The sequence below is a fragment of the Carettochelys insculpta genome, chromosome 11, assembly GCF_033958435.1.
Source record: "Carettochelys insculpta isolate YL-2023 chromosome 11, ASM3395843v1, whole genome shotgun sequence".
Lineage (NCBI taxonomy): Eukaryota > Metazoa > Chordata > Testudines > Carettochelyidae > Carettochelys > Carettochelys insculpta.
The window spans coordinates 21,377,865-21,405,132 of NC_134147.1; the positions used below are offsets into that span (position 1 = coordinate 21,377,865).

General features: G+C 41.0%; 1 protein-coding gene across 2 annotated transcripts in view; it reads right to left on the reverse strand.

The window, feature by feature from the left end:
• The window catches only part of FGD3 (FYVE, RhoGEF and PH domain containing 3), a 181,794-nt gene that overhangs the window by 96,789 nt on the left and 57,737 nt on the right, over positions 1-27,268 (reverse strand). Inside the window, exon 1 of one of the 2 annotated variants that reach the window (XM_075005651.1) lies at positions 17,264-17,273. The exons of the other annotated variant lie outside the window; for it this stretch is intronic. The gene's annotated coding sequence lies outside the window, so the exon portion shown is untranslated. Of the gene's footprint in view, positions 1-17,263; positions 17,274-27,268 lie in introns of those variants that run through there. 2 annotated transcript variants of the gene reach the window in all.

The following is a 27,268-nucleotide window of genomic DNA, read 5'->3' on the forward strand; positions in this document are numbered from 1 at the left end:
GCAGATCCTACTTAATCACAAACTAACCCAGAATAGAATGGCCATAACTATATCTAGTGATTGAAAGTCAGTAAAATGGAGAAAGCAAAGTTACTTTATAGTAACTGCATATAAACATTTGATTTCTAACACACTTGTCGTTTCCTGGGTCTAGTTTTCTCTCACTACATGCATTATGCTAACCACATACAATAGCTGGACAAATATTATGATGTGAACAAACTACGAAGTGCAGGCAATGCTAACAGGAATTAAAAGAGAAGCCCTTCTCTTTTACACTCTGAGATCAGTTTTCTTGTGCACCGGCTCTATCTGCAAAGACCAATTAAATTCAAATTTTTCAAAATAATCTACAAAAAAGAGTCAGTCCAGTCAACTGTCCAAGACTGAATTCCACATGCATGTTTAGTGGCATAATTCAAAGAAAAAGTCCACACAACTAAAGCTCAGCTCCATTACATCCAAGTTTGCACTCACTGATTCACTCCTATAAGCCACGAATGAGTAAAATTACTCACAAGAATAATTTCAATGATTTCTCTGAAACTAACAAACATATTAACATTAGTAAACTAGTAGTAGTAGTAGCAACTATTATGAAAGACCTACAACCTACCCTTGGTCAGGATGCCACACTCCAGAAGGCCCCATGTGACAGGCCTGTTCTCTCCTACAGAAACCTCCCAACCTTATGAGGATTCTCACCAAACAGCCACAGTCTATACTGCAGGAACACCAGTCCTGGAACTTTTGCTTGCAACAAAGCCCGCTGCCAGCTTTGTCCACATATCTATTCTGGAGATGCCATCACTAGACCTAACCAGGTTATTCACAGAATCATGGGCACATTCTCATGTTCCTCAGCTAACATCATATAGGCCATCATGTGCCAACAATGCCCAGATGCTTTGTATATTGGACAGACTTCAAACTCTCTTAGACAGAGTTAATGGGCACAAAGCAGACATAAAAACAAACCTGATCCACAAACCGGTCAGCCAACATTTTAATGGAGTGGGCCATTCTGTTAATGATTTACAAGTTTGCATTTTACTGAAGAGGAATTTTCACAGCAGTCTTGAAAGAGAGGCTGATGAACTCTCTTTTATATTCAAATTTGACACATTAAAACGCGGTTTGAACTGAGATGCGAATTTTCTGGGTCATTATAGGGGCTCTTTTGCATACTTAGCTTAATCTAATTCTTGACCCCCTCCCCCCAATCCGCCCCTCTACTCTCTGATTTGCTCACCTTGATCATTTTTTTTCCTGACTTGTCAACCTTGATTACTATTTTTTGGTTCTCTGTGCCTTAAATATTGAGTCTGTTCTGGAATGGCTATGGTCTGAACAAGTGGGTCTGTCCCACGAAAGCTCACCAAATAAATTATTTTGTTAGTCTCTAAAGTCCTACTTTACTGCTTTTTTTGTTTTGATAGTATATAGAGTAGCACGGCTTTCTCTCTGTTACTATTTAACATTAGTAATGTTACTCACATGCATACAATTTTGCATGACCATCCCACAGCGAGCACAGGACACTGCTGTCCATCACTTTTCACAAATGAATCACATAGTACAGTCGGTATTTACGAGTCCCTGTAATATTTAGTTAATGAAATAGAAAATAAACTACGCTCCTCAAGAACTCTAAAACCAGAAACAACTTTCCTGAAAATACCCACCTTAATCTCTGATGAAGACTTCAGAATTTTATCAGGAAGACTAGTTTTTGCAGAACAGAGCAATTTCTCAAGACTGCTGCTCTTTCTCTGAATCATAGCCAGGTCAGACTGTTTCCTCACCGAACTGGCTAAGCTTCAGATAAAGCCAATATTTTTGTAGAAACTATTTCACGTTTATTGGTTTCAAGAATTTCAATGCGTTTTTATTAAGTTTAGATACATAGAATGTAAAGGGCCAAAAATTACAGCTGTTGCAAACCATAGTACAAGATGAACCTCTCGTGTCCGGCACCCTCGTGACCTGCCTGGTGCCTGACAAGAGAATTTGTCAGACAATGGGAGGTCATTATAGTCTAGCACATTACCAACACTTCCACTGCTTACTGGACTCTTAGAAGACATTTAGGGGTAAACTACAACTAAATAACAGCACAGAACACTGAGAGCCAGGACTAGGGGCTAGAAACAAACTTTATAGGACCACAAAAAACTTGGCAACACCCATGATTAGTGGTCATCCACCTAATTAAAATCATGCCAGATTACTGAGTTTGACAGACAAGAGTTCTGGATTAGAGAGGTTAAACCTGTAGCACCAACTTCAGAGGAGATATGTAAATTTGTATCAGTGGAAGATCTAGCCCAGTAACCCAGTGACACTTCTTTTACGGGACCATATTACATTCCCAACCCAGTCTCTCATTCATCCAACTACCATGTTCTGGGAACAACACTGGGTCGACATGCTGAGCAACTTGGAAGTCTATTTGTTGCATAATAAGACACTACTGGGAATATTGGGGCCAAATAATTGCCCCCAAATTCTAATTTTGTATGTCCATATTTGCAGACCCCCTAATTTGTGCCATCACAAACTGTTTTTTTTTCGTTTTTGTTTTTTTTTTTTTTTGCTAAAGTGGATGTATCCCCGTACCTCAAATACCAGAATACAGCTGAAAATGCACTCTTAATATATCGGGATTGACTGCTCTGAAGGATTTTCATCGAAACCTCTTGACCAGAACGATGGAGAGTGTTTGTGAGGTCCAGACTAAAAGCTAGGACGGGATAAAGTGGAGGAAAATGAAGAAAGCCTCTGGATTGGCTGCACAGGTGTTGAGGGCACACAAGGATTTAAAATGGGTGAAAGATGCCAAATTGGTGAGAAGGACATACAGACAAAGCATGCCCATTCAATAAGAGGTGCTGATAAACAGCATGCCACTTGAAAAGCTTGCTTTAGCAGGTTTAATACCACTGGGAAATATTTACAAATTAAAAATTCTACACTTAACAGTTAAAGATACCATTCCCCAGAGCACGGGCCTGCAACTGGTGGTTCTGGAGCCGTACGTGGACCTTTAAGAACTTCTTTGGGGCTCCCAATGTTATAATTGCCAAGTAAAAAAAACAAAAACAAACAACCTCCTGATCATTTTCAATAAATGGTGAATGTCTAAAAGCCCGATAATGAACAAACTAGTACCTAAATAACAAATGATATGTTTGGATAACCCACCCCCTTTAATATGTGCAGTGCATTGTGGGATGTGATAGTGTACCCATGTTTTGATCATGTTGTTAATAAAGTCTTATTCACATGCACTGCAGATCTTGAATTAGTTGTTTTTTTTTAACCGAATTGGAAAAAAATGTTTCTTATTGCTATTTTGGTTGCCAACCCCTGCCCTAATGGCAACTCTTGATCCTATCCAAAGGGAAAGTACAGAGGCTTGGTGAAAGAGGTCCTGTGGGTGCCAACAGGAAAGGAATCCTTCTCCAAGTGCAATAGGGCTAGCAAGTGGAGACATTTAGAACTGATGTTGCTTAACCAATAACCACTTGCTGTTGCTCCACTGGGGACTGGGCTGGTGGAGCTGTACACAAAGTTTGTGTGCTGGGAGCCTCTGTACAGGTGGAGTCCATGGTATGAAAGTGTGATTCCCATCCACAATTCCCCACTCTGAATCACTTTGAGTGCTCTCCAAGCTGGGTGTCCTTAACAGGAAAGCAGGATTTAGAATCTTATCTAAGCACTTGGCCACCAAAGACATTTGCATTCCCAATAAAGAAAAACCAGGATGCCAAGTGAAGGAAATGGTTCTTACATTTTTAGGGAGTACACGTTCCTCTGCTCGTAATAAGCAGTCTCATAGGTCCAGCCAGAAGATATCACTTGCAAGACTGGTGTTTTTAGTTTAAAATCTTGTGCAGATTTACACTCTGCAATCTCACTGTAATCAGTGGAGCTGAACAACATGATGGTTTGCAAGGAGTGGGTTATTGTGAATGTCTGCAAGGACAGAGATCACAGTTCTCACTCCTTGCATTAGTCTTTGAAAATAAAAACAGCCTAACTCACAGCCAGCTTTTAACATTAAGAGGTGGACCTTGTGGCTTCTCTGTTCCTGGCCTCATTTTATTGCAACATACAGCACGTGTCTGTTCCCTAAATACAAGCAACACATACGCAGAAGAAAAAAAAAAAACACCCTGTTTTTGATCAGCAGATCAAGATATCAACACTGCAAAGTACTTTTATTGTGGTTGCTCGACTTTGCCTCTTGATTTCCATTGTGCACTGAAAGTGGATACCCAGAAACAGATAAATGTTTTGTGCACTTTTCAGTATTTTTAGCACCCACCCCAGCTAACAGAAGACAAGATGCTTCCTTGAAACTTATAAGCAGATTCATGGTGCTGATAATATACTAACATTATTCATGTGAGAGTTTTGAAAGGTTGTTTGTAAGCCAACACCACTTGCAGCTGGTGAACTTGACATTTTGTAGGTAACTTGGAGCTAGGGAAGTACAATAGAGGACAGCCCTCTGTATGTACAGTTTTCTAGCACAGTGTTTCTTAAACTATGTTCCGTGGAACACTGGTGTTCCATGAACAACTCACAGGTGTGCCACAAGTAACTGACAATTTTTTATATCATACATTCATGGTCTATATTTTCTGTTATTAAAAGCAGACACAATGTCACTTCTTCATTGCTATGATACTTTCTGAAAATACTACATTTTGGTTTTGCTGTATATGCTTTTTTTTCCCCTTTTCTTTTTTTGGTCTGACAAAAAATTTTTAAAGAAAATTTCCATAGGTGTTCTTCATTAAAAAAATATTATTGTTGGGTGTTCCATGGTCTCAAAAAGTTTAAGAAACACTGCTCTAGAAAGTTCAGCCTTTCATGTGATGAGCGTTTTTAAAAAGCTGGCCTCTATTTAGGTGCCTGAATGGAAGCCGAGCTCTCTGAAAAAATATGGCTTCAGATTTTTGTCTGATACACCTCCAATAGGCTATTGCTGTTCTAAGAAGTACTGTGAGTGCACATTTTCAGCTAAAACACCCATTTGATGCATTGGGCAAGGGTACTGTGCAATAAATATCACAACCGAATACTTCAGTCTCGTGTTTCATGGACTCGTGATTCTTCAAAAATCTCACAGTTTTCTGTTCTTCAGTCACCAGACTTTTTTTGATTCCTCCCCTTCCTTGCTCTGCCAGAGTGAGCAATAGATCACTGGTGTCACTTGAAACTGCCTTCTCCCTTCAATTCTGGTCCCTAATTGAGCCTATGGGCATTTTAAAACACCATTTAAAACCTCACCTCTTCTTTCTGACCTTTGGCCTCTCAACATCCCTAATAACACACTCAAAACCTTCTATCTCCTTTTCCCCGTGCTCCAATCATTCCTCTTAAAATGTGACCACAGCACTCTTCTTATCCTGCTATACTGTAGCTGCTGGCCGTGTGGATATGCAACAGACTTTGAATCTCTCCACATGTCAGGCAGCATGTGATAGGTTTTTTTCTGAACGCCTTTTAACTAAACTGAATTACATTAGTAACCAGTTTAAACCTGTACCCTCTCTTTTGGCATTGCAGAAGACAATTTCGGTAACAACAACATTCAGTAAAAAAAGAATTCAACGATCATTGCATTTGCAGTTTTATGTCAAATATATTACTTACTTGTGCTCTGGCTCACAGACCCACATTTTTCTTACTTGTTCTAACAATAAGACATCCAAAAATAAAAGAACACAAGTTCCGGCTTCAGACCTCTCCGAGCAATCGTCCTAAATGACAGTGCATTTACATTTCTTGTGTACTACGTGCAAACCCTCTTGCTCACAGGAACTGTTCTTCTTTTTAACAGCATAGGCAGGGTGGCTGTTTCAGCAGAAGATAATAAAACTACCTAATGTAATCTCTGAGCCATGCTGCTAGATAGCAGTTAGTGGATGTTTCTTCAATTTAGCAAAAAAAAGGCTGTTTGCTGTTACAAAGATCAACTTTAATGATCCTTTGAGAGGTGCCAAATAGGAAGAAGTTCCTGTTAGGCAATTACTGCAAGTTTCAACAGTAGCAAGAGGGTGATTAAAAAACAGATCTCAGTCTCAAAAACCTACAAAACAGATTTCTCTTTAGATACACTTGCATGGGGCAGAACAAAGGCTTTCCTATAATGAATGCACACAGTGAGAAAGGGCCACTGCCAGTAAAGCCTCAAAGCTGACAATTTCAATTTTTCCACCTTGAAATTTCATAGGATATATCACTTCACACAACAGGAGCTGGCAGTGGTATGAAGTCTTTGCTCACGTGCTAAAGTGCATACCACAGTTCCCAGTTGTGGGTGGAGACCTTTTCTGGCCTCACCAGAAGGAAAAGGAGTGAGGGGGCTACACTGGGAGCTCCCTAAAGCCAGAATAATGGTACACATTAATATTGCAGTGATACAGTCCCCCAAGGGGCTTTTAGGGCAATGAAGTCATTCCAAGGTACAGCTTGTTGGAAAAATTTCCAACAAGACAAAATTTCTACTAAAAATCAGGAAGTGATTTTTACAGCCTCTTTTTCCCCATTTATAGGCCAGGTCTAATCAGTCATGATTTAGGAACTGGAAAAAGGGTAAAATTAAATGGATAATTTTCAGCGCAAAATCTAAATATTGTAGGTCCCCAGGGTCCCATAACAGAACCGTTATTTTCAATGGTTCTGTGGTGCTCTGTCCTTGTACCCCTTCTCTTCTCCTTCTGCACTTCATCCCAAGTAACTCTCATCAACAGCCACAAATTCAGCTACCCTCTCTGTGCTGATGTCTCACACAGCTCTCTGCTCATCCTGCCCAGTCTGTCTAACATCTTCTGGATGTCTACCCATCAGCTCAACTATGCATGGCCAAACTTAAGCTCCTTCTTGTCCACCCCCACCCCTCCACATCCTTCCTGATATCTCCTTTTTCACTTACCATGGGCAGCACCACCATCCATCCTTTTACTCAGGCACCATCTCCACTTGGCCCACTCTAAGTCCTCCCATCATCCATACTACATCTAAATCCCATAAATTCTTTCTGCATAACATCTCGACATGAGGCCTTCCGCGCCCATCTCTGACATTGAGTGACCTTTGGAATACCTCAATATCAGCTGGTGAAGAGTTCACTGCTCCGAAACAGCAACTCCTATAAGGTCTGACAAACTCACCATACCTAACAAATCGCTTTCATAGCGTTTTCCCCACTCACTTGTCCCTTAAATTATCAAATGAAAGCTGGTAATGCACCGGTCATCTTAGAGATGTATGTGAAAGATGTCATAAAAGGAGCTACCTGTATCTACTAAAATATATTTTTGAAACTATGTAACCAGGCAAAGTTGACACACGGGTTTTCTGCCAGGCAAAGCATGTCTAATCTGAACGCATCCCCTACAGTGTCGAGCCATTGTCCCTGGACACACAGAAATAACCATGCTTGCTGTCCCCAAAGGCACAGTACACACATTCACTTGCTTGATTCAAACAGGGAAAAAACAAACACAATACCAAGATGTATTTATAGCATAAATAAGAATCCACTTATCAAGCAGAGATTCAAAGGAGTGGCGAATAAGAATATTGGAGACAGAACAAAAAAGTAGTCACGATGAGCTTTCATGGGACAGACCCACTTCAAATCTATTAGATCTAAAGAAGAGGGTCTGTCCCACGAAAGCACATCACCTAATAAGTTAATCTTGACAGTGCTACATGACTGCTTTTTTGCGTTGATAGAATACAGACTAACACAGCTACCTCTCTGTTACGATTCAACACGCAAGGAGACAGCACAGCTACATTTGAAACAAAAGTGTAACACACTTTAGAGTCTGAGCTTAACTTGAAGCAGACTAACATCATTGTCTAATATTTACAGTGGTTCTCAACCTTTCTCGACCGTTGCTCCCTTTCAGCAGTCTGATTTGTCTTGTGTATCCCCATGTTTCACCTAACTTAAGAACTGCCTGCTTACTGAACCAGCCATCAGGATGCAATAGCGTCACACCACATTAGTGCTGACAAATAGCTGACTTCTCGTTAGAGTGAAATTATAGCTTGTACTGACTTTTAGCTCTTTATGGAGACTGTTATTGGCAAGTATCTAAATGAACTGATGTGCCTCTGAAACACCTCTGTATAGCCCCATGGGCACACATGCCCCTGCCTCAGAACCCCCTAAAGAAACTTCCTGGTGTCACCAGCCAGCATAGGTGGGATCCATCATTCCTCAATGCAAGAAGCATAGTCCTTTTTCTTCCCTCAGCAAGGGACACATTCATGCTGGAGGCAGGGGCAACAGTGTGACCATCAGTCCTTGGCGCCACAAAGAAGCATCACTCCTTGGAAAACGCGTCTTGACCCATCCATCCATTCAGAACGCTGCTGCAAGGTCAGTTTCCTACCCCATCACTTTGATACAATTCTTTCTTCATCATCTACATTTCAGGCATATTGTTGTAGCATTAATTTGGCTCACTACAGAGTGAAACACAGCACACACGCTGGTCTGTGCTACGTTTTGGAGACATCGTTCCAAAACAACACGACCACTAACTTGACTCAGAAAATTAATGCAATCAGATAGTGGTTGCTCCTTTTGCTGTGGTGCTGGCTGGCTGCAGTAGCATGGTTGAAAAGAAGATAAATGAGTTAGCAGTGTCATTAGCAGCACACATAATATAAAGGTCCTTTGGGACAGTTTGGTAGACTTGTATATCTTGCCACAGAGCAGGGTTAGTCAATTACATTTTGTCAAGGTCCAAATTTCTGGCGAAGGGTATATAATCAAGGTCCTGACTTGGGAAAATAATGAAATACAATAACGACGATGAAAATAAGTAAATAAAAAGATTTTGGGGTCTGCTCAAAAGCATCTTGTGACCTGAATTTGGCCCATGGTCCACCTATTGACTATCCCTTCCTTAGATCTTGAGGAGCATACAGAGCCTGGGGCTGCACAGATGGGGAAATGTTCTCTTCACGATTTCCCTTGTATTCCTCTTTCCTGCCAGTAGCATCCCTGGAGGGCATCTCTGGCCTGTGGTAGTGTAGTAACTATACCCCATGTAAGCTGCTCTCCCTCCAGTGTCTACTTTGAGTGAACATTTAGCACAGCAGGCTGATTCAGTCAGGGGCTAGAGAAGTAGCTCATCTACATGAAATGAACAAGTACCTGCTGCCCCAAGGTGACTGTGAGAGACAATGTGGCAAGGACAGGAAGAGGCATCTTCACTTAAGTCACTGTCTAAGGTGCACCCAAGTTGTACACAAGGCCCTTACTGTACACTGCTCGGTCTGCTATGGGGTACGTGGCTCATTTGCGTTGTTTAATCATTACTTGAACTGTTAGCGATCAAGCTGAAGCTACAAAGAGAGGAAGACTAAACTTGGGTCTTCCGCTGTTGGCAGCACATTTATTAGTTATAATACAAATGACTACACGAAGTTTGTCTGTCTAACATACTTGTCTTATGACCCTCTGGAACTTGCCACACAGACTTTGGCAGCTGGCACAGGGCTTTTGGACCACAAAATCCAGAGCTCCAAAGGCCTTGCTAATACAGAGATTATACTCAGATGACCTCACCAGTTGCCCCCACTCATTATCCACAACTGGTGCATTCACAGTTGCTTCTTCCCTGTCTCCTCTTCCTCCTCCCTGCTTGTTCATCATGACAAAGCAAGCAGCTGTATGGAGACAAACTCTCTCTCCCCCCTCTGAACTATTTTCTTCCAGGTTTTTTTAAGTCATAATCCAATAGACACTAACAAACAAACAAACACACCTCCTGTTTGAGTCAACTTTAGTTGAAGCTGATGAAAAAGTTGATTTGAAAACCAAGGGACTCCAAACACATGCTAAGCAATTCTAGTGCTCAATTTCGTAGAAGTTTCACAGCAAAAAGTTGTGAGTTTTCACACAATAATCCCTGTTCTTTCACCACCTTAAAATGCCACCATGCAGTTTGACTGTGCTGTATTAACAGCAAAGAATGCTCCTAGTATACATCTCACCAATGGTATTTCCATCATTTCTGTCACAGGAGGGGGAAAAGACTCATTTCATTAGACTCTGGAACCTTAAGTTTACACCTATATTACACTAAAACAAGTCACTCTACAGATCTACTGTATAGGATGATACGTTATTAATAGAAAACCCACGTGATGGAAAGTGTACATCATTCTTATGGCTTCCATCATTTCGGTGAAACGTGAGGTGTTGATCCTATCGACATGCATGTTATAAACATCATCTCTTTGGTAATACGCTCTTAGATGTCTTTAAAATTAAACTTAGCTGCTTTTGGTTTTTTATTTCTAAGAGTGTCCATATGGCCAATGGGATGCAACTTTATCATCGGAATACCTTTCCCTTTATTAAAAAAAAAGATGTTATGACGACATTGTCTTTGCCACCTCGGGTGCTCTGAGGCGGTGGTATGGGGGTCAACAGAAGAGATGGATTTCCACTGGAGACGTAGCTCCATCTGAGAGCCAGGTTCTCCAGTCCATTTTTGTGCCACAAAGTGGATGGATTCCAGCTGGAGCTGGGTGATGGAGAACTCCTCTTGTGTAAGGGAATTCATCATTGGTGTAAGGGCAGCTCTTCTCCTTCCACCTCTGGTATAGGTACTCTGTCAGATGTACGGGGCAGATGTCAGAGAAGAGTTGCACTTGGCTTGTTCCCCACTGACAAGGTTACATCCCCACAGTGCTCTGACACCCTCTGGGTCACAGGGTCAGGCACCTGCAATTCTCCACTTCCACTACGAGCCAAGAAGCCCTGGTTTCAGAGAAGGGAGCTCACAGCCTGTATTTTATATAGCACTTAAAGAGTTTATGTAACGGGCTGTGGCTAATATATTGGTGTAATAAAACCAAATTAACATCCTGCTAATTGAGCAAGGTTTGTGAGCTACAACGCTGCATTTTCATTCAATCATAAGCCATGGATAAGTTATACTATGTATAAAGCAAATGCTAAATGCAAGTTTATGAATGTTCTACATGTCCTTAACAGCTTCAGATGTAGATCAGTTGTACAATGTGACAGATGAATTGAAGGCTGCATTTTCTTTGGGACTTATCTCATTAGCAAAAACTGACCAGGCAACAGTAAAATGATAAATTATGAAGTTACTAAAGTATTTGAAACATTTTTGTGTCAGTTTGTGGCATTCCTAATCATGTTAATTAGTAGCTGGTCACTTTCAAATGTTATCTTTAATCTTGTAAATAAATGGAGAGTAAGCAACATGATGCTCACATCAACAAAGAAAGGAGGGGGATCCTGGGAATTACAGAACTGTGCATTTCATCTCATTCCCAAGAAAAGCAGCTAACAGAACAATAAATCATCCAGATGCAGCAACTGAAAATAGCTTTGATGAACTTTGTGTTTCTAACCTGTAACTAATTTTGTGACTTGATGCTAACGGACTCTTCCAGTACTACAATTCTCATGTTCCTAAAACAGTGCAAACACATTCTCAAGGGAACTGCTAATTTGCAATATGTTCTTTATCATAACCTGTGTAATATAAATCAGGATTCAGTCATCTCAATAATACCCTGCTACCTGTCAAGAAAATATATTCTGTGTTCATCTGTGAAAGGACAAGAGTGGCCTGTGAATATTTTCCCCATCAGACTTTTTCCTGGAGTTCGGTCAATTATGGTCTTTCTGAGAAAGGAAGGGCCCATGTTTTACAATGATGTTGAGGTGCAGAGACAGAAGGCCATGCTAAATTTTGGCTTTAAATTAAACACAAAACTCAAGCATTCTCCCACAAAAAGGAGCTTACAGTTGTAAAGGCACATACTACCTACCATTTGTGGAGTTTCTTTGTCGGCTGAGAGTTGTGGTCATGAATCCAGGGCATATGAGGAGGGTATATTACCTGGAACTTCCAGAAAGTGATCTTAGGTTGCCCCATGGTTCCATGTTAGGACTCTAAGTAGGTGACATAGTGTTAATGGGAGGGCATCAAAAGAAATGGAGTCCTTTAACTTCTGAGGAAACCAGGGTGGAACTTGTAAGAGGAGGAAAAAGGTGAAGCCAAAGATCCTGGTTGGAAACGATAAAGCCACTATTTTGGGGAAAGATAACCCTGCCACTGCTACAACTGGTAATAAGGTTAATGACTGAAAAAAGGCTGTATCCCAACACTGCTGCAGGAGAACATGGCAATGGGACCGTTAACACAGGGAATTCTACATTAGAAATGAGAGAAATGTGGATCCTATTTATCATAATTAAAAAAAAAAAAAAAAACCTCAGAAAGTAAAACTGCAAACCAGAAATTTCCTGTCTATGGGCAGTGAGACATCTACCTCAGGAATTAGAGCTGCCCAAAAGCATGTACCTAATGTATATGGATAAAAGGGAACAATAAGTCCAAAGAGCTATAACCAGGTGAGGAGTCTTTTACTTTTCATTTGTAAAGACACCAAAACTAATTGCACAAAGCAACAAAATGCTGAAAATTCCTAAAACGCACTGGGAACGATGGCTTTTATTTTGTTCATTTGAACATCATAAAATAGTATTGCCAAACAAGGCAAGTATTTTCTCTCAGTTTCAGCACAGTTTATAATATTTCAGTTAGTTGTTTACTATCTAGTGATGGCCCCTTCTGACTGGTATCTGGAACTGAAGTAGAGCTTTTTGTTTTGCACATCAGTAGATGATAAACAAACATTGCAATCTACACAGAGGATGCGGGCTGCTCTTCTATAACTGTCGACCTTTCTTTTGTAGAATAATGTTGTTCCAGTTCTCTGTTCAGTTGCTTTTTATGATGTACATTGCAAGCAGCACTGCCAGTTCTGCAAGTGGGCTAATTCTGTCACATATGATGTCATTCAAATTGATATGTATCCCAGGCCCTCCTTTGTCTCATAGTCTTTTTATTGTTTATCATACTTCACTCGGTACATAGTAAAATATGTTTTCTATCTCTTGTCTTGAAGTCATGGATTTTTTTTTTTAAATCTAGAGAAACAATTATTTTTCCCAGGGGAAAATGTCATCCCAATATTTTCAACAGAAGGATGAGTTTGTCTTGCTCTATTTGCATCTTTCTCCTTCCTTTAGTTAATCTAAAAATTACTGTTGCTTTCCAGTTTTGGGAAATAAATACACAATGCACAGCCAGTGCTACTTGAGATGCAGATGGATTGCTTTCTCTACAAACTGAGTGTGCAGTTGGTAACGGAGAGGTGGGTGTGTTAGTCTGAACTCTAACAAAACAACAGAAATGTAGCACTTTAAAGACTAACAAAATGATTTCTTCAGTGATGATCTTTTGAGGGATAGACCCCCTTCATTAGATCAATTCATTTCCAACAGACTGACATTTATAAGTAGAGATGACCAAAAATAAACAAACAAACAAATAAAGTACAAAACGGACATATTAAGTACACACGACTGAAGGAGGGGGATGAGGGGAGAGGGGATGTTAAGTGTCCTGCCTGAGATAGTTGATAATTATCAATGAGATAATTCAAGCAACATTATATATGCCATTATGTGCCAACAATGCCCTGCCACTATGTACACTGGACAGACTGGGCAAAACCTTCACGAGAATAAATGGACACAGAGCAAACATCAGGAATCTCAATACACGTAAGCCAGTCAGTGAACACTTCAATAGAGTGGGCCATTCTGTTAAAGACCTAAGAATTTGTGTCCTAGAACAAGATGAATTTAAAAACAGATGACAGCGAGAAATTTGTGAATTGGAATTCATATTCAAATTCAACACTTTAGCACATGGTATGAACAGAGACACCAATTACCTCATGCATTATAAGGACAGCTTCCCTTCCTTTGATGCTTGGAATTATCTCAAGCAGGACACTTAACATCCCTCCTCCCCTCACCTCCCTCCTTCAGTCTTATGGACTTGATTTGTCAGTTTTATTTTATTTTATATTTGGCTCTCTGTACTTATCAATGTCAGTCTGTATTGGATAGGAGATTGATCTGATGAAGTGGGTCTGTCCATGAAAGCTCATCACTGAATAAATCATTTCTGCTGTTTTGTTTTGTTTGAGTGTACAGTTATTAAGAAAAATCTATCATGGGGGCTAATTATAACCCTTGATAGGTTTCTAGCACCATGGTACAGAAATTTTACTATAAAATTATTTTCCATGTTCGCTATGTATATTTCACTTCAGCCTTGAAGAGTGCTTACTATTATGGGGTAAATTTTATTTCTACAGCTAACATAACAGGTATGCCAAGGTATTACACAAATTCTGGGAATTCTCTGAAGAATTTCTAAACAAACCAGAGTTACAGAATGTTTTAACTGGGAAGTTAACATATGCATGCAAGTATGACTGTTTAAAGAGAGAGATCTCTAACTTGGGTACAGTTTGATCGTATGATAGCAGTATATGGCTCAACAGTTTCAGACTGGCATGTGGTAAATACAGAAACATTAGTCACATGAATTTTGCCATCAATTTGAGGTCATTGGCTATAAAGATTGAGTAGGTACAGATTTATATTGGAGATACAGAATCTTAATTTAAAAGGTAAAATGTTCTAATATTTGAACTAAGTAGCAATTGGCCATATGGACATGCTTAGAAATAAAAAACCAAAAGCAGGTAAGTTTAATTTTAAAGACATCTAAGAGCGTATTAACAAAGAGATGATGCTTATAACATGCATGTTGATACCAGAATCTACTTCATATCTAAATTTCCCAAATTCTTATCAACAGCTGGGGCAGATTAAGAACAGGGGGGGCCCTGGGAAAAAGTCACAAGGGCTTCCCCCACTATATGAAAATATTAATGTACTGGTATTATTTACGCTTCAAAATCTATTCACAGATAGCTATTCCCACATAAGGCTGCTGTGTAGTCATACCCTTAGCCAGCTTGAGATATTGGTTTGAGATCAGGAAGGAATGTTTCTCTGGAAAATGGACAAAAGGGCCCTGGGAAAGACAGACTGCCTTCCTTTGGAGAATGGATCCTTCCAAAGGAATATGTGAGCTTCACATTTGGGACAGTAGGGATGTTGGTGGAACATGGACACTTTTGTTTTGACTTTCATGCTTCTGTTAACACAGTTTGCTCAAGTAGTGCAGTGGCTGTGTATGTTGTAACTTATCTCAGTAGAACTGTACGCTGTCTCCTCTTGGTCAAGGAAAAGGTAACTAGTGACTGGCTGTGATACCACATCCTGATTTATAAATGAAGTGAAAGCAGTTCTGGTCTCTGCCCTTGTATAGGTGTCACTTCTTTGACATGAACAGTTTTTATTTTTTCCCCCTCTCCATTTTAGCTCTCCTGTTTCCTTCTAATTTCTCTTTTAGTGAGACTTCTTTTTTCTATATAAGCCAATAGTACCTAGTGCATGTGGCCCTGTACAGTTTACCATGCCTAAAGAATCTTACTAATTTCCTCTGTATTATCTTGACTCTCTTCTACTCCAACCACTTCCTGCCTTACTCCTCAGCAGCAGTTACGCTCAGCATAATTTCCTTTTTGCAGAGACAAGATTTTATTCCTTTTTGTCAAGGAAAAATGGCCCGTAAATTATGCTTTTTTGTTCTGAAGTGTGGATGAAAGATTCTCTGTAGACTCTGCTTTGATTGGATCCTGTATTTCACCTAGAAAGATGAAGTTCCTCCCTGGTGTATAGGTGGAGTGCAGTGCCAGGGACCTATAACCTGTATTAGGCTACTTATGGTAGCTAGGTATGCATGCCTTTCCAGTTTTCAAATGACCTTTGCTCTCCTTCATTCTCTAGCGCCTGGATCTCTCTCAAGATGTGAGTATGTTTTGGCCTTGTTTTTTTTCCTGGACCTTAATGTATTCAGTAGAGTATTGCAAAACTGTTTAGTGTAGTGCTGTCATAAAGAGTTCTATGTCCAGCTCAGATTTTATCAATCATACGATTGTTCAATTACCTAAATATAGTACACAGCAAATATCTCTGAAGGAAGCCCTCATAATACATGTTTAATAGTCCTTTGTTTGGTTATTTGAGAGAACATTTATTTTACAACCATCTTGCTCCCTCAGAGCATGGTTGCTGTTTTGTATCAGAACCAAAAACTGTCTGTGCAAGATATTTCTTAATCACATCCCTATTTAGTCTCTGCATCTAAATAGAGAAAAAAAGGATTATTTATACAGACTGCATCTTGCTAGACAAGTGTAGTTTGTTTTGATTTTTCGCTAGCAGTAGAATTTGTAAGCAATGAGGTAATTCTATAGTTCCATAAAAAAACAAACACAGGGAATATGGTACAAATGTTGTTCTAAGTCTTTGATAGAGAATGTCGTGAAATGTGTGTTGAAAAGTTAATTCCAATTTATTTGCATTAGAAACCCTTGTTGTTTGTATAGAAAAAACTAGCTGAATGACCATAAAGGAAGAACAACAACCACCTATGGCCATTTCTACACATGCCACTTTAAATAAACAGCCCGAAATATGCTAATTAGGCACAAATGTAAATTCCCTGCACCTCATTAGCATAGTCACATGATTTGGAGTCCGGAAGAAGATCTTCCAGACTCCAAAACAGCGTGTACAGGCGTGGTTCCTGGGGGATCTTCCAGAAGGAAGTTTTCCTTACGGAGGCCCCTTCCTGAACATTTTAGCAAATTTTCTAGGCTTTTGGTCACACAGCAAGAGTAGCTGTTCTTTCTCCATATCTGTTAGTATTAGGAGGGTGATGTCTTCTTTGACAACCTGCAGAAGCACAGGAATTTGCACCTTTTAAAAAAAAAAAAAAAAAAAAAAAAAAAAAAAGTTTCCTGCCCTGTACATTTGCCTGTAGCAGATGGCAGGTACTCTGTTCCTCAACCCACAACGCGGGTTGCAGGCTCCGTGGGGGTTCCTCCCACCCTACAGCCCTTTCCAACCAGTTTTTTTTTTTCATTTTTCAGGACTCCCCCACTGCCAGGCTCTGCTGGGCTTTTCCCACCCCACATCCTTTTCCCCCAGCATTTCTTTTCCCCCCATTTCTTTGCATTTTATTAGGGCCCCATGGCTGCCAGGCTCTGCTGGGTGTTTCCCCTCCTGTGTCCCTTTACAGCCAGCCTTTCTTTGGATTTTTTTTTTTTACATTATTTTTATTGTACATTGAACCCCCACATGCAACCATACATTTTTCACTGCCACAGGACACCTGGCGGCTCCTCCTGCTTTGCGGACCTTCCCATTCCCCCCAAAACACGACAAATGTTTGTAGCTTACCATGTCTGCAAAGCAATGTGCTGGATAAGTGATGGCAAGCGAAGTATTGTGACATGCACACTTACGGTCCCATCCTTAATAACCCATGTGTCCTTTGAAAGTATACTCTCAGTGATAGTACACAGAAGACCCGTTCATTGCCCTTCAAAGCACATTTTGTGAATTGTACCTTAGTTTTGACCTTCATTTTCCAGACCCAATGCCCAGCATTGCAAAGAAAACCAGAAGACGCAAGAAATGCAAACAAGATCTGATCCTGCAGCGCAGGGAAAACACTGAGGCAGAGCACAAGAACCTGAAAATCATGCTGCTCAGTGGCGTCACAATACAGTGGCATCAGAGTCAGGTAAACTTTAACGAGAGAATGCCTGACCTCCAGCAGCAGCAATTGTCTAAGATAAATGAGGCCGCAGCAAAACTCATAACAGCTGTTACTGAGCAGACAGAGATCCTGCACTCCCTGCTGCAGCTGCAGAGGGATTCCCCACTCAGCAGGGCAGCAGCTGATACCCGCGGGCTTGAGTCCCCTGAGGAGAGCTTGCCCACCCCAGTCATTGTAGTCCCTGCACACTGGGAGAGAGAGCAAGGCTAGGCTGCCACTCCATCCGCAAGGGGCACTGCAAAAGGCTATTCAAACACCCTTGAGAAGGCTTCTTTTCACGGCCACTTAAACCTCTCCTCCTCACAAAATAAAATAATTCCTCTGAATTCGGTGTGATTTCCTGTCTTGCAGGGGTTGGTGGGGAGGAACACAAATCCAAATGGGCGTGTGGGGAGGAGGGTGAGTGCTGCTGAAAGCACAGCTGCACAGTGATACTCCCTGGTCCACAACAGATGCACAGCTGGGGGAAATGAGTGGGTTGGGGGTGGGGCTGAAGGCACAGCTACCCACCACCTGCATTCTATTTACTGCAACATAACCTCCTCCCACCAAGTAAAAGCATTCATTCATTACAGCATGGTATGATTTATTGGCATTATGGCAGAGAAATATATAGGTAGCATGTGCGTTACAGATTAGTCATAAAGCTGTTTGATAAAGCGCCCCTTAGTGCTGTGGCCTGAGTGTGGCTACTGGTGGATGGTGGTGTAGATGGCTGCGAGTAAGTCCTGCCTATTGCCTCTGCATTAGAATTCCAGACAGACGGGAAAGACTCCCACCTTGATTCACATGTGCAAAATAGCGCATGCTGTAATAACGGTGGGGATGTTAGCTTCAGAAACACCCAAACGGGTCAATAAACTTCTGAACCTTGCTTTTAAATGTCCAAAGGAGCATTCCACCATCATTTTGCACCGGCTCAGTCTGCGATTAAAGTTTTCCTTGCTGGGGTCCAGAGCTCCTGTGTAGGGTTTCATCAGGCAGGGAAGCAAAGTGTAAGCAGGGTCATCCAATATAACAATGGGCATCTCCATGTCCCCAATTTTGATTTTCTGATCGGGGAAAAAGTCCCATCCAGGAGCTTTCAGTACAGTCCCGAACCTTCCCTGATCAGCAAGCATTAATGTCGGTAAAACAACCTTTTTAATCTACCGACCCTTGAATGACCATGGAGAAATACCCCTTTCGATTAATATACTCCAAGGCCAGGTGGGCCGGGGCCATGATGGGGATGTGCGTGACATCTATTGCCCCTCCACAGTTAGGAAAGCCCTGGACAGCAAAGCCATCCCCTACGGCTTGTGCATCTCCCATTGTCACAGTCTTCCTGAGCGGATGCCAAAAGAGTGCACAGGACACCTCCATCACCATGGATCCTACTGTAGATCTGCCCACCCCAAACTGATTTGCCATTGACTGGTAGGTGTCAGAAGTTGCAAACTTCCACAGAGCAATTGCCACTTGCTTCTGAACCATTAAAGCCTGCCTCATTTTGGTGTTGCTGTGCTTCAGGGCAAGCGCCAGCCCATCACAAAGTTCCATAAAGGTGAACTTGTGCATGCGAAAGTGCTGCACCCACTCGTGGTCATCCCAGGATTCCAAAACGATGTCATCCCACCTGTGTGTGCTGGTCTCTCGAGCCCAAAAACGCCACTCCACTGTCAGCAATGCAGTCACGGCAGCCACCAGCTCTGAGTTCTTGGAATGCAGTTGTGAGATTTGCTCTTCCAAAACATCCTCGTCATCAGCAGCAGAAGCACCAGTAGGATAGTCAAGTGCCCCTGAGCTTTGGAATTGAAGGACAAATTGTATGACAGCCATTGTGGTTGTTGAAATGATCTGTGCTATGAGTTGGGAGTGTTCATGGATCCATGTTTGCACTGGAATGCTGCAGCAAGAGATGGCGTGATCGCCAGTTCTTTTTTCACGTGGTTAGTGATGCAGTGAGTTCTGGGACAGTGCTTGGAATTCTGGATTCCAACATGAAACACCCACAAGCAACTGGGACTAAGGCACTGTTGAACTTATCCAGGGATGCAAAGGTTTGACTCGGAAAAAAGGTGAGTCGAATTTCAAGCAGCTTTATGGACACTTTATTCAAATTCATAATATTGAGGTTACATATTCAAATTTTTTAAAGATCTAATTTATCTCATAGTGTAGATGCAGCCTTACAGAGGGGCACACTGGAATACTTGCACTCATAAATATATTAAATAAACCTCATTTGCTGTATGGCCCTCACAGCTTCACCAATAATTAAATTTTCACAAAATTTCCATCCCATTATTCTATGTTATCCTTTTATTGATGAAAAATATTTAATATGTAAAATGTTGTGCCTATCAGCAAATCTGTATTATCAAGAAGCAAGGCCAACTGGAAATACTAGAGGACAATACAAATAAAAGTGATTGTGACAAATGTAGAGATTATTAAAAAATGCAAAAGCACATTCACTGTAAAATAAAAAAGAGGTGCAAAAGGTTATTTCTGATTATGAACAGCTCTTGTAATTAATTCAGATTTCTGGATCTTAAATTCACCTTCAGTTATAACATTTCTACTGGCACAACTGTAGATTTGACAAAAGAAAATGGTAAGAAAAAATTAATTTGAATTATAAAAGAATTTAATGAAAAAGTTTAATTTTTATGAAGGCCTGTCCCTCAAAATGTTAAAGGACATTTAAATTTACTCTAACCCTACACTGAAGGCAATTAGCCCTAACGGATATCTTTCCACAGATTAAAACAAAAATCAAAGAGGTTCTTCAGAATTGAAAACACATACAAATGAGTAATAATCTAATCTAACCATACACTGAAGGCAGTTAGCCTAACTGGCATCTTTCCACCGATTTAAACAAAATTCAAGAACAAAAATTAGAGGCTCTTTAGAATTGGAAAAGCGTACAAATGAGTAATAATCAAGCAGCACTATAAAAATAACTACAGGTTGAACCTCACTAATCCAGAACTCTCTTGTCCAGCAACATCCATAATACAGCATGATTTTAGTTAGCTGGACAACCACTAATCCTAGGTGAGGCAAAGTTTCCCGGAGTCCCATAAAGTTTGTTTAAAACCACCAGTTCTGGCTCTCAGAATATCTGTGCTGTTATTTAGCCAAAATTTACCCCTAAATGTCTCCGAAGAGCCCAGTAAGCAGTGGAAGAGTTGGTAATGTGCCAGACAATACTGACCTCCTGTAGTTCAGCACCGATCAGGTCCCCAGGGTGCTGGACGAGAGGTTCAGCCTGTAGTAAGTCTGTAACTCAGTAGAATAATGTTGAATCTAAGGTGATCATCTGTCCCGTATTAGGTGGGACAGTTCCATATTTGGGACACCAAAAACGCGTCCCTACTTATTTTTTTAAAAGGGACTAAATGTCCTATATTTGAGCCCTCCCATGCACTGACCTTTCCCACTAGCAGCTGCGCAGGTGCAGCTGCTGTCCAGAGAGCACATAGGTCACTTCCCCCAGCCCTGGGGAACTGGAGGGAGCGTGGGTAGCTGCCACGACCCTACCACTTCCCTGGGGCTCCCAGGTGGAGTCGGGAGATGCTGCCCCTCCCTTCCCCACCATATCTCCCTGTCCTGCATTTGGGACAGAGAGATATGATCTCCCCAAGTTTTCAGGACTGAAACAATGCAATAAAGAAGGCTTAAACTGCTGTGATTCTATAATGTCCATTCATGAAAAATTGACTGCCTACATTATACACTACAAAAGCCAGGATGAAACAAGAGCAGCAACAATATTTCACATCAAGTAAGCCCAACCCTCACTTTTCCTCTTCACCTCTCAAAACACAGAAGGGATGGAAGATGCATTACGCAAGTCTGTCTTCAGGCCCGTACACAGGAACTTCACAAGGAAAGAGGGGAGAAGTGCGTTTTTTATACATGTGGACAGCATTTTTTTTAAATATAAAAAAGGTTCAAAATGGTCATGCAGTGAGTGTGCATAAGAGAGGTTTAATAAAAAAACTGAGTGGAAGCAGTGACTGGTAAAATGATTTTGTTATAAACATACTAAAAATATATATGCTAATAAAGGTTTTTAAAGAAATTACGTTCTGGGATCTTGCTCTAATATCATAAGCAAAAAACATTCCAAAACATTCGTCCCCCCCTCTCTCCTGTTGCTAGAGGCCAAGGGCATGCTGGGAAACAGTCTCTTCTAGCTCCAGATCCAGGTCTCTAGGCAAGAAGGTGGCCAAGAAACTACAGCTCTCAGGGTGCCTTGGGTTCTCCCATCATGCCCTGTAGATTCTGCCTGCATAGCGCAGAAAGGAAAAAGGGAGAGAAACCAGACAGGAGGGTTCTTCCTCACCACTTTTCAGATGATTGACATATATAAAAATGTAGGTTGTTGCAGCTCCTCAGGGCTATATTAGGAGGTTTTCTGACCTTGAATATTTTAGGATTATCAAAACAAGGGTGAACTTGGAACAATCAGTCTAAATTAGCCTGCTGATAAATGAATTGCAGCAAATAAAATCCAGAGCTCAGTCCCAGGCCCAAACCAGACATCCATAAATAAATTCAAAGTCTGTATTAGTTTTGCCATTGCACTTCCCACTTCAGGGTAGGAGAGCTCTCCACTGACAAAGCAGCAAACTCAGACAAGGAGGACGAACAGTACATGACAACTTCTGTTGAAGCGCCGATGCTCTCCGTGGTCAATCGACTTTCTGTCTGCAGCTACGTGTCCAAAGAGACATCAGAATAATAGTACCCACCAACTCCTACTATTTTGCCTGCACTGCAGTCACATCCAAGCCCAGAGTCAATCATGGCAGTTACAGGATAACTGATAGTGACTAACAGCGATCTCTAGTTTCACTGAAGTGAACCTGCAGACTTAAAAAGGGACAGCTTTGCTGCGGCTGCCGCACTTCAGCTACTGGGGTGACCAACAACTGAGCAGCAAAAAAAGAAAATGTTTCAGAATGGTTTTAATTTTTTTTTAAAATGTGTCATTTGTCCAACACTTAACTCTAGAAATCGAGTATCTTAATCGCCCTGCTTCTGATACCTGGATTTGCAGATGTGATGCTACTGACAAAGCAGCTAATGTGAAACAGAAATTAGAAAAGACACTGTTAATCTGCCTTTCGGTCATCCATGAGGAATAATTTATTTTTTCCCTCTAAACACAGATAATCATAAAAAAGCATGAGCACTGCCCTCATCTTAAATAACTCACTGACTGACTTATTCACATATTTCTACACCCTCTCTAGTCCAGAACCTTTGGGACTTGACTGGTGTCAAACCATAGAATTTACCCAACCATGGGAGGTCAATAGTGCCTAGCAGCATTACCAGCACTTCCACTGCGTACTGGATTCTGAGAAGACATTCAGGAGTAAAGAAGAGCTTAACAACAGCACTGAACATGGAGAGCCAAGACTGGTGGCTGTAAACAAATTCTGTGGGATTGCGGAAATCTTGGCCACACCCACAATAAGCAGACATCCCCCCTAATTAAAATAATGCTAGACCCTGGATGCTGCTGGATCAGAGTGCTGGATCTGAGAGGTTCAACCTGTACTGCAGAATCTGTATAGCTGGGTCTCTCATCATTAGTTTATTTACTGAAGCTATTAAACAAAAAGTCTAGAACTGTGGCTGTAGGGCAGATGTTCAAACTGCTTCCTACTCGGACTGTCCGGCTGGGCGAAGTCATGCCCTCCCTTCCTAAATCTCCACTTTGTTCTTTTATTTTCTTTAAAAAAAAATATTTTCCAATTTCACCTTTTTACACTGTATCTTTTCAACCCTGGGGCAGTTTCCAAATCATTAAAAGTAAAGAGGCAAGATGGTGTCTGATAAATACATGAATGGAATTATTTGACTGGTTGCCTAAGACAGAGGACTGGACTCAATGATCCAAAAGGTCCTTTCTAATTCTATGAAGCCCATCTCTGCTGCTCTTCGGCAGCCAACCCCTCCCCCCCCCGCAACATTCTTAATCACTAAAGATCTCAACTCACAAAAAACAAAAGTTGTGGGGGGCAGCAGCAGCTAGGGAGCCCAGGGCCAGGAGCAGCACAACAGAAAAGCATCTTAGAAACATACAGACTGCTCTCTCAGAAAAAACAATGCACCCTGAGATCACCGTCATTAATACAATGCCACAGATGTTTACAGCATTTTATGGATCGTTAAAAAGACAGAATTATAGGTCTGAGGGTTTATAATCTGCTCAATTAGATGAGAACTACTGTGTGTGCAGAACCAACTAGTGTAAATGCTTTGGGTGGGCCTACAAAATAGAAAGGTAACTGTGTCTTTGAAATAGTTTCAAAGGGGTAGCAATGTTAGTCTGTAGTTACACAAATAACAAGCAGTCCTGCAGCATCTTAAAGACTAACAAATTTATTTATTAGATAATGAGTAAGACCCATTTCTTCAAATTTGGGGTAGAAAATTAGAATCCAGGGTTTATATAGCTGGGGAGTCTGAAAATCTGAAGAAATAGGTCTTACCCACAAAAGCTAATTACCCAATAAATAAACTTTTTACTCTTTAAGGTGGTACAGGACTGCTTGTTTTTGTCTCCTGTAAGGCATGATCTAACACGACCTGTATAAGGATGTGAGAACAATCTCTCCAAAACCTAACTGACTCATTTTTAGCACAGAAAGGAGGTATGTGCTGTACAGAAGCAGGGGATCGTCTGACCCACGTTCGGCGTTTTGCTCCATTCAGCCTTAGCGATCAATGCACCCGAGAATGGGTTTTGTTTACGTGGAAGAGAATTATCAAAAGCAAAATTTAAGTTTCTCCCAAAGCCACAGTTCACCTTTACATTTCTAGCTATCCCCACAGCTGGTTAGGGAAAGAGGAGGTCTGCAACCAGAAGCTTTGTGGGACAAAGTAGGTAACAACCACGCTGTAGGAACTGATTAGGCGCATGAGCTCATGTTCCACTCCCCATGCTCAGCAGAGATCAAGAGATGACAATCAGTGGCCATCCAATACTGCATCCTGGCTCAGGTGGTGATACTATTCAGAAAAAGAGTAAAGAGAGAACAAAAGATCAGGGATTTGTTATGCCCACATACATTATGAGTTTCTCCCACTGACTTCTTGCTGTGTGGACCATGGCAAAGCAAAAAATCAATTTTAGGTGAGTCAACTCCAGCTACACAATTCTCAGAGCTGGATTTGTGTACCTAATAATCAATTTTACCTCCTAGTGTAGACCTGGCCTCTGTCTTAGGGAGAAACAACCACCTACACAAACCAATTTAAACAGGTGCATAAACTTATTTCAGTTTAAGAGTGGTTTGTTTTGATTTAGTTTAAACCTGCTCCCAGACAACTTGATTTATACTGAAAAAATGCCATTCACTTTAAAATGGACATGTTCACACATGGGTTTGCACTGGTTTAACTGAGGGATGAGATGCGATTAGAGTTCAGGCAGACATACCCAAAATAGCTTTAATCTGTATAGCGTGGATATGAGACCAACAAACCTGTGGCAGTGCACACACTTCAGACTGTACAAGCTCACCAGAAGCCTGGGCAATTACTCATGGGATTAGCACACACTACCATGACTTTATTGCCCCAGTACTCAGGTTAGCTAGCTTAAAGCTAGTTCAAAGATGTTTACTCAAGCTGACATCATATGGTGTGATTCCAGACGCACCTAAAATGGGAATTCTATTGAGTTAGGATTAAACCACTACATTTCTCATGCTGACAAACCAGAAAGGTACCACATCCAATTTTATTTAAGCTTTTTGTTTCCTTTTTCCCCCGATTGCATCTTGACTCTGAAATCAATTAAAACTAGATTTAAATGAGCAAATCCCCATTTCCAGAACAAAATTCTCCTCTTCACACTAAGCCTACGTCGAAAAAAGTCACAGCGCATCCACACACAAAATGCATTTTGTCAACAGTATGTTGACAAAACTTGGCATTTTTGCCAACAGCTTCCTGGCCCTCCACCACAAGGCAGAACGCCTTTGTTGACAGAATCTGTTGACAAAAAGCTGTGTGGACGCTTTTGGGGGCCCTCTGTCGACAGGGGTCACCGGGTAGCCTTGTCTGCTGTGCTTACAGATGGCCATTCTATAGGGAGAGCAGTTGGTCAGTCCAGCCGCTCTCTGTTGACAGAACGTCTCTTCCCCTTCTTCCCCCCTCCCCTGCCGCTTCTGTCCTATGGACTTAAGTTGTCAGTTTTCATTTCAATTTTTTGTTTGTATCTCTCTGTGATATAGTCATCATGCCACTTCACTTTCAGCACTATTTCCAGTACAGAACGATCTCCAGATCTGAAGAAGTGGGTCTGCCCCATGAAAGCTCATCACCTAATAAATTATTTTGTTAGTCTTTAAAGTGCTCCATGAGTGCTTGTTTGTTTGTTTTAATTTCCAGGAAGAAATAAGTTCGTATTCACTACAGATGGTTCTCTCAACGAGCTAAGTTAATTTTGTGCAAAAAGCATTCAAAATGATAGACGACTTACAGCAGATAAATATTAAGAGCACCTTCCACAACACCAGGTCTATTTATTCTCTTTAAGAATGCTTTAAAGCACTTGCTGATGTGTAGAGTAATTAATATCCAAAATCAAATTCTTCACAGATGAATTGCAGCAAGTTGGAAGAGTTCATAATACAGCTATTCATCAACAGAGTTTCCTCATCCCAGGAAAACCATTTAAGTTTTACTGACTATTGAAGGCCGTAATTACAAAATTTGAATGTAATCCATACTACCAGACCAGGTAATCCATAACACCAAAAAGTGTTAGTAATTGTTTTAGTGAAGGATAAACAAGGCGGTAATTTAATCCAGGATAAAAAGAACTTCTGACTTCAAAACTAAATGCTGTAACTTCTCCAAAAACCACGCAATCATCAGATTTTCATGGTCAAATGTTATGCACAGTTATATTGAGAAGCAATACTGTACATAAATTAAATCAAAAACTGATTTAAGATGCAGAGAGATAGTTATATCTCATGCTTTAAAGAAGAGACTGGGAGGCAGAATTCTGTCATTGACTCACCACATTACTGGGAATTAATTCTCTGTGCCTCTCATTTAATATACTACTACTTCCCTAGCTTAAAAAATATTTGTCAGACTTAATTAAATGTTTTCCAATGTGCATGAAAATTCTTATTCCCCATTCAAAGCCTGGGTAAAACGGGTTTTGCACATGGGATCAATATGAGGATTGGAAGGACGAAATATCATTTCTTTAGCCAACTCTTGGGAGTAAGAGACCGGGGCCACTGACCAACAGCCAGTATCATAGCCCTTGAAAGTTCAAAAAGAGAATGGAATGAAGAGGAAGAAGCACCTTACAGTCTGGACCAGATTTTGTGGTTGGGAACATGTACAGAGAGTTCACAGTCAACTACACAAAGCAGATGACTAGAAAACTTTTCAAAGCACTGAACTCCCTCTTTAACAAGTGATCTTCCAAAGTATTCATGGCATGGTCTTAACTTCCACTGAAACCAACCAGCACAGGTGCTTCTGAATACCCCAGCAGGTGCTCTTCCATGTGCTTGGCACGTAGGAGCCTAAATCCCATTGGCATTCAATTAAATGTAGGCTTCTGAGACACTTACACACTTTTC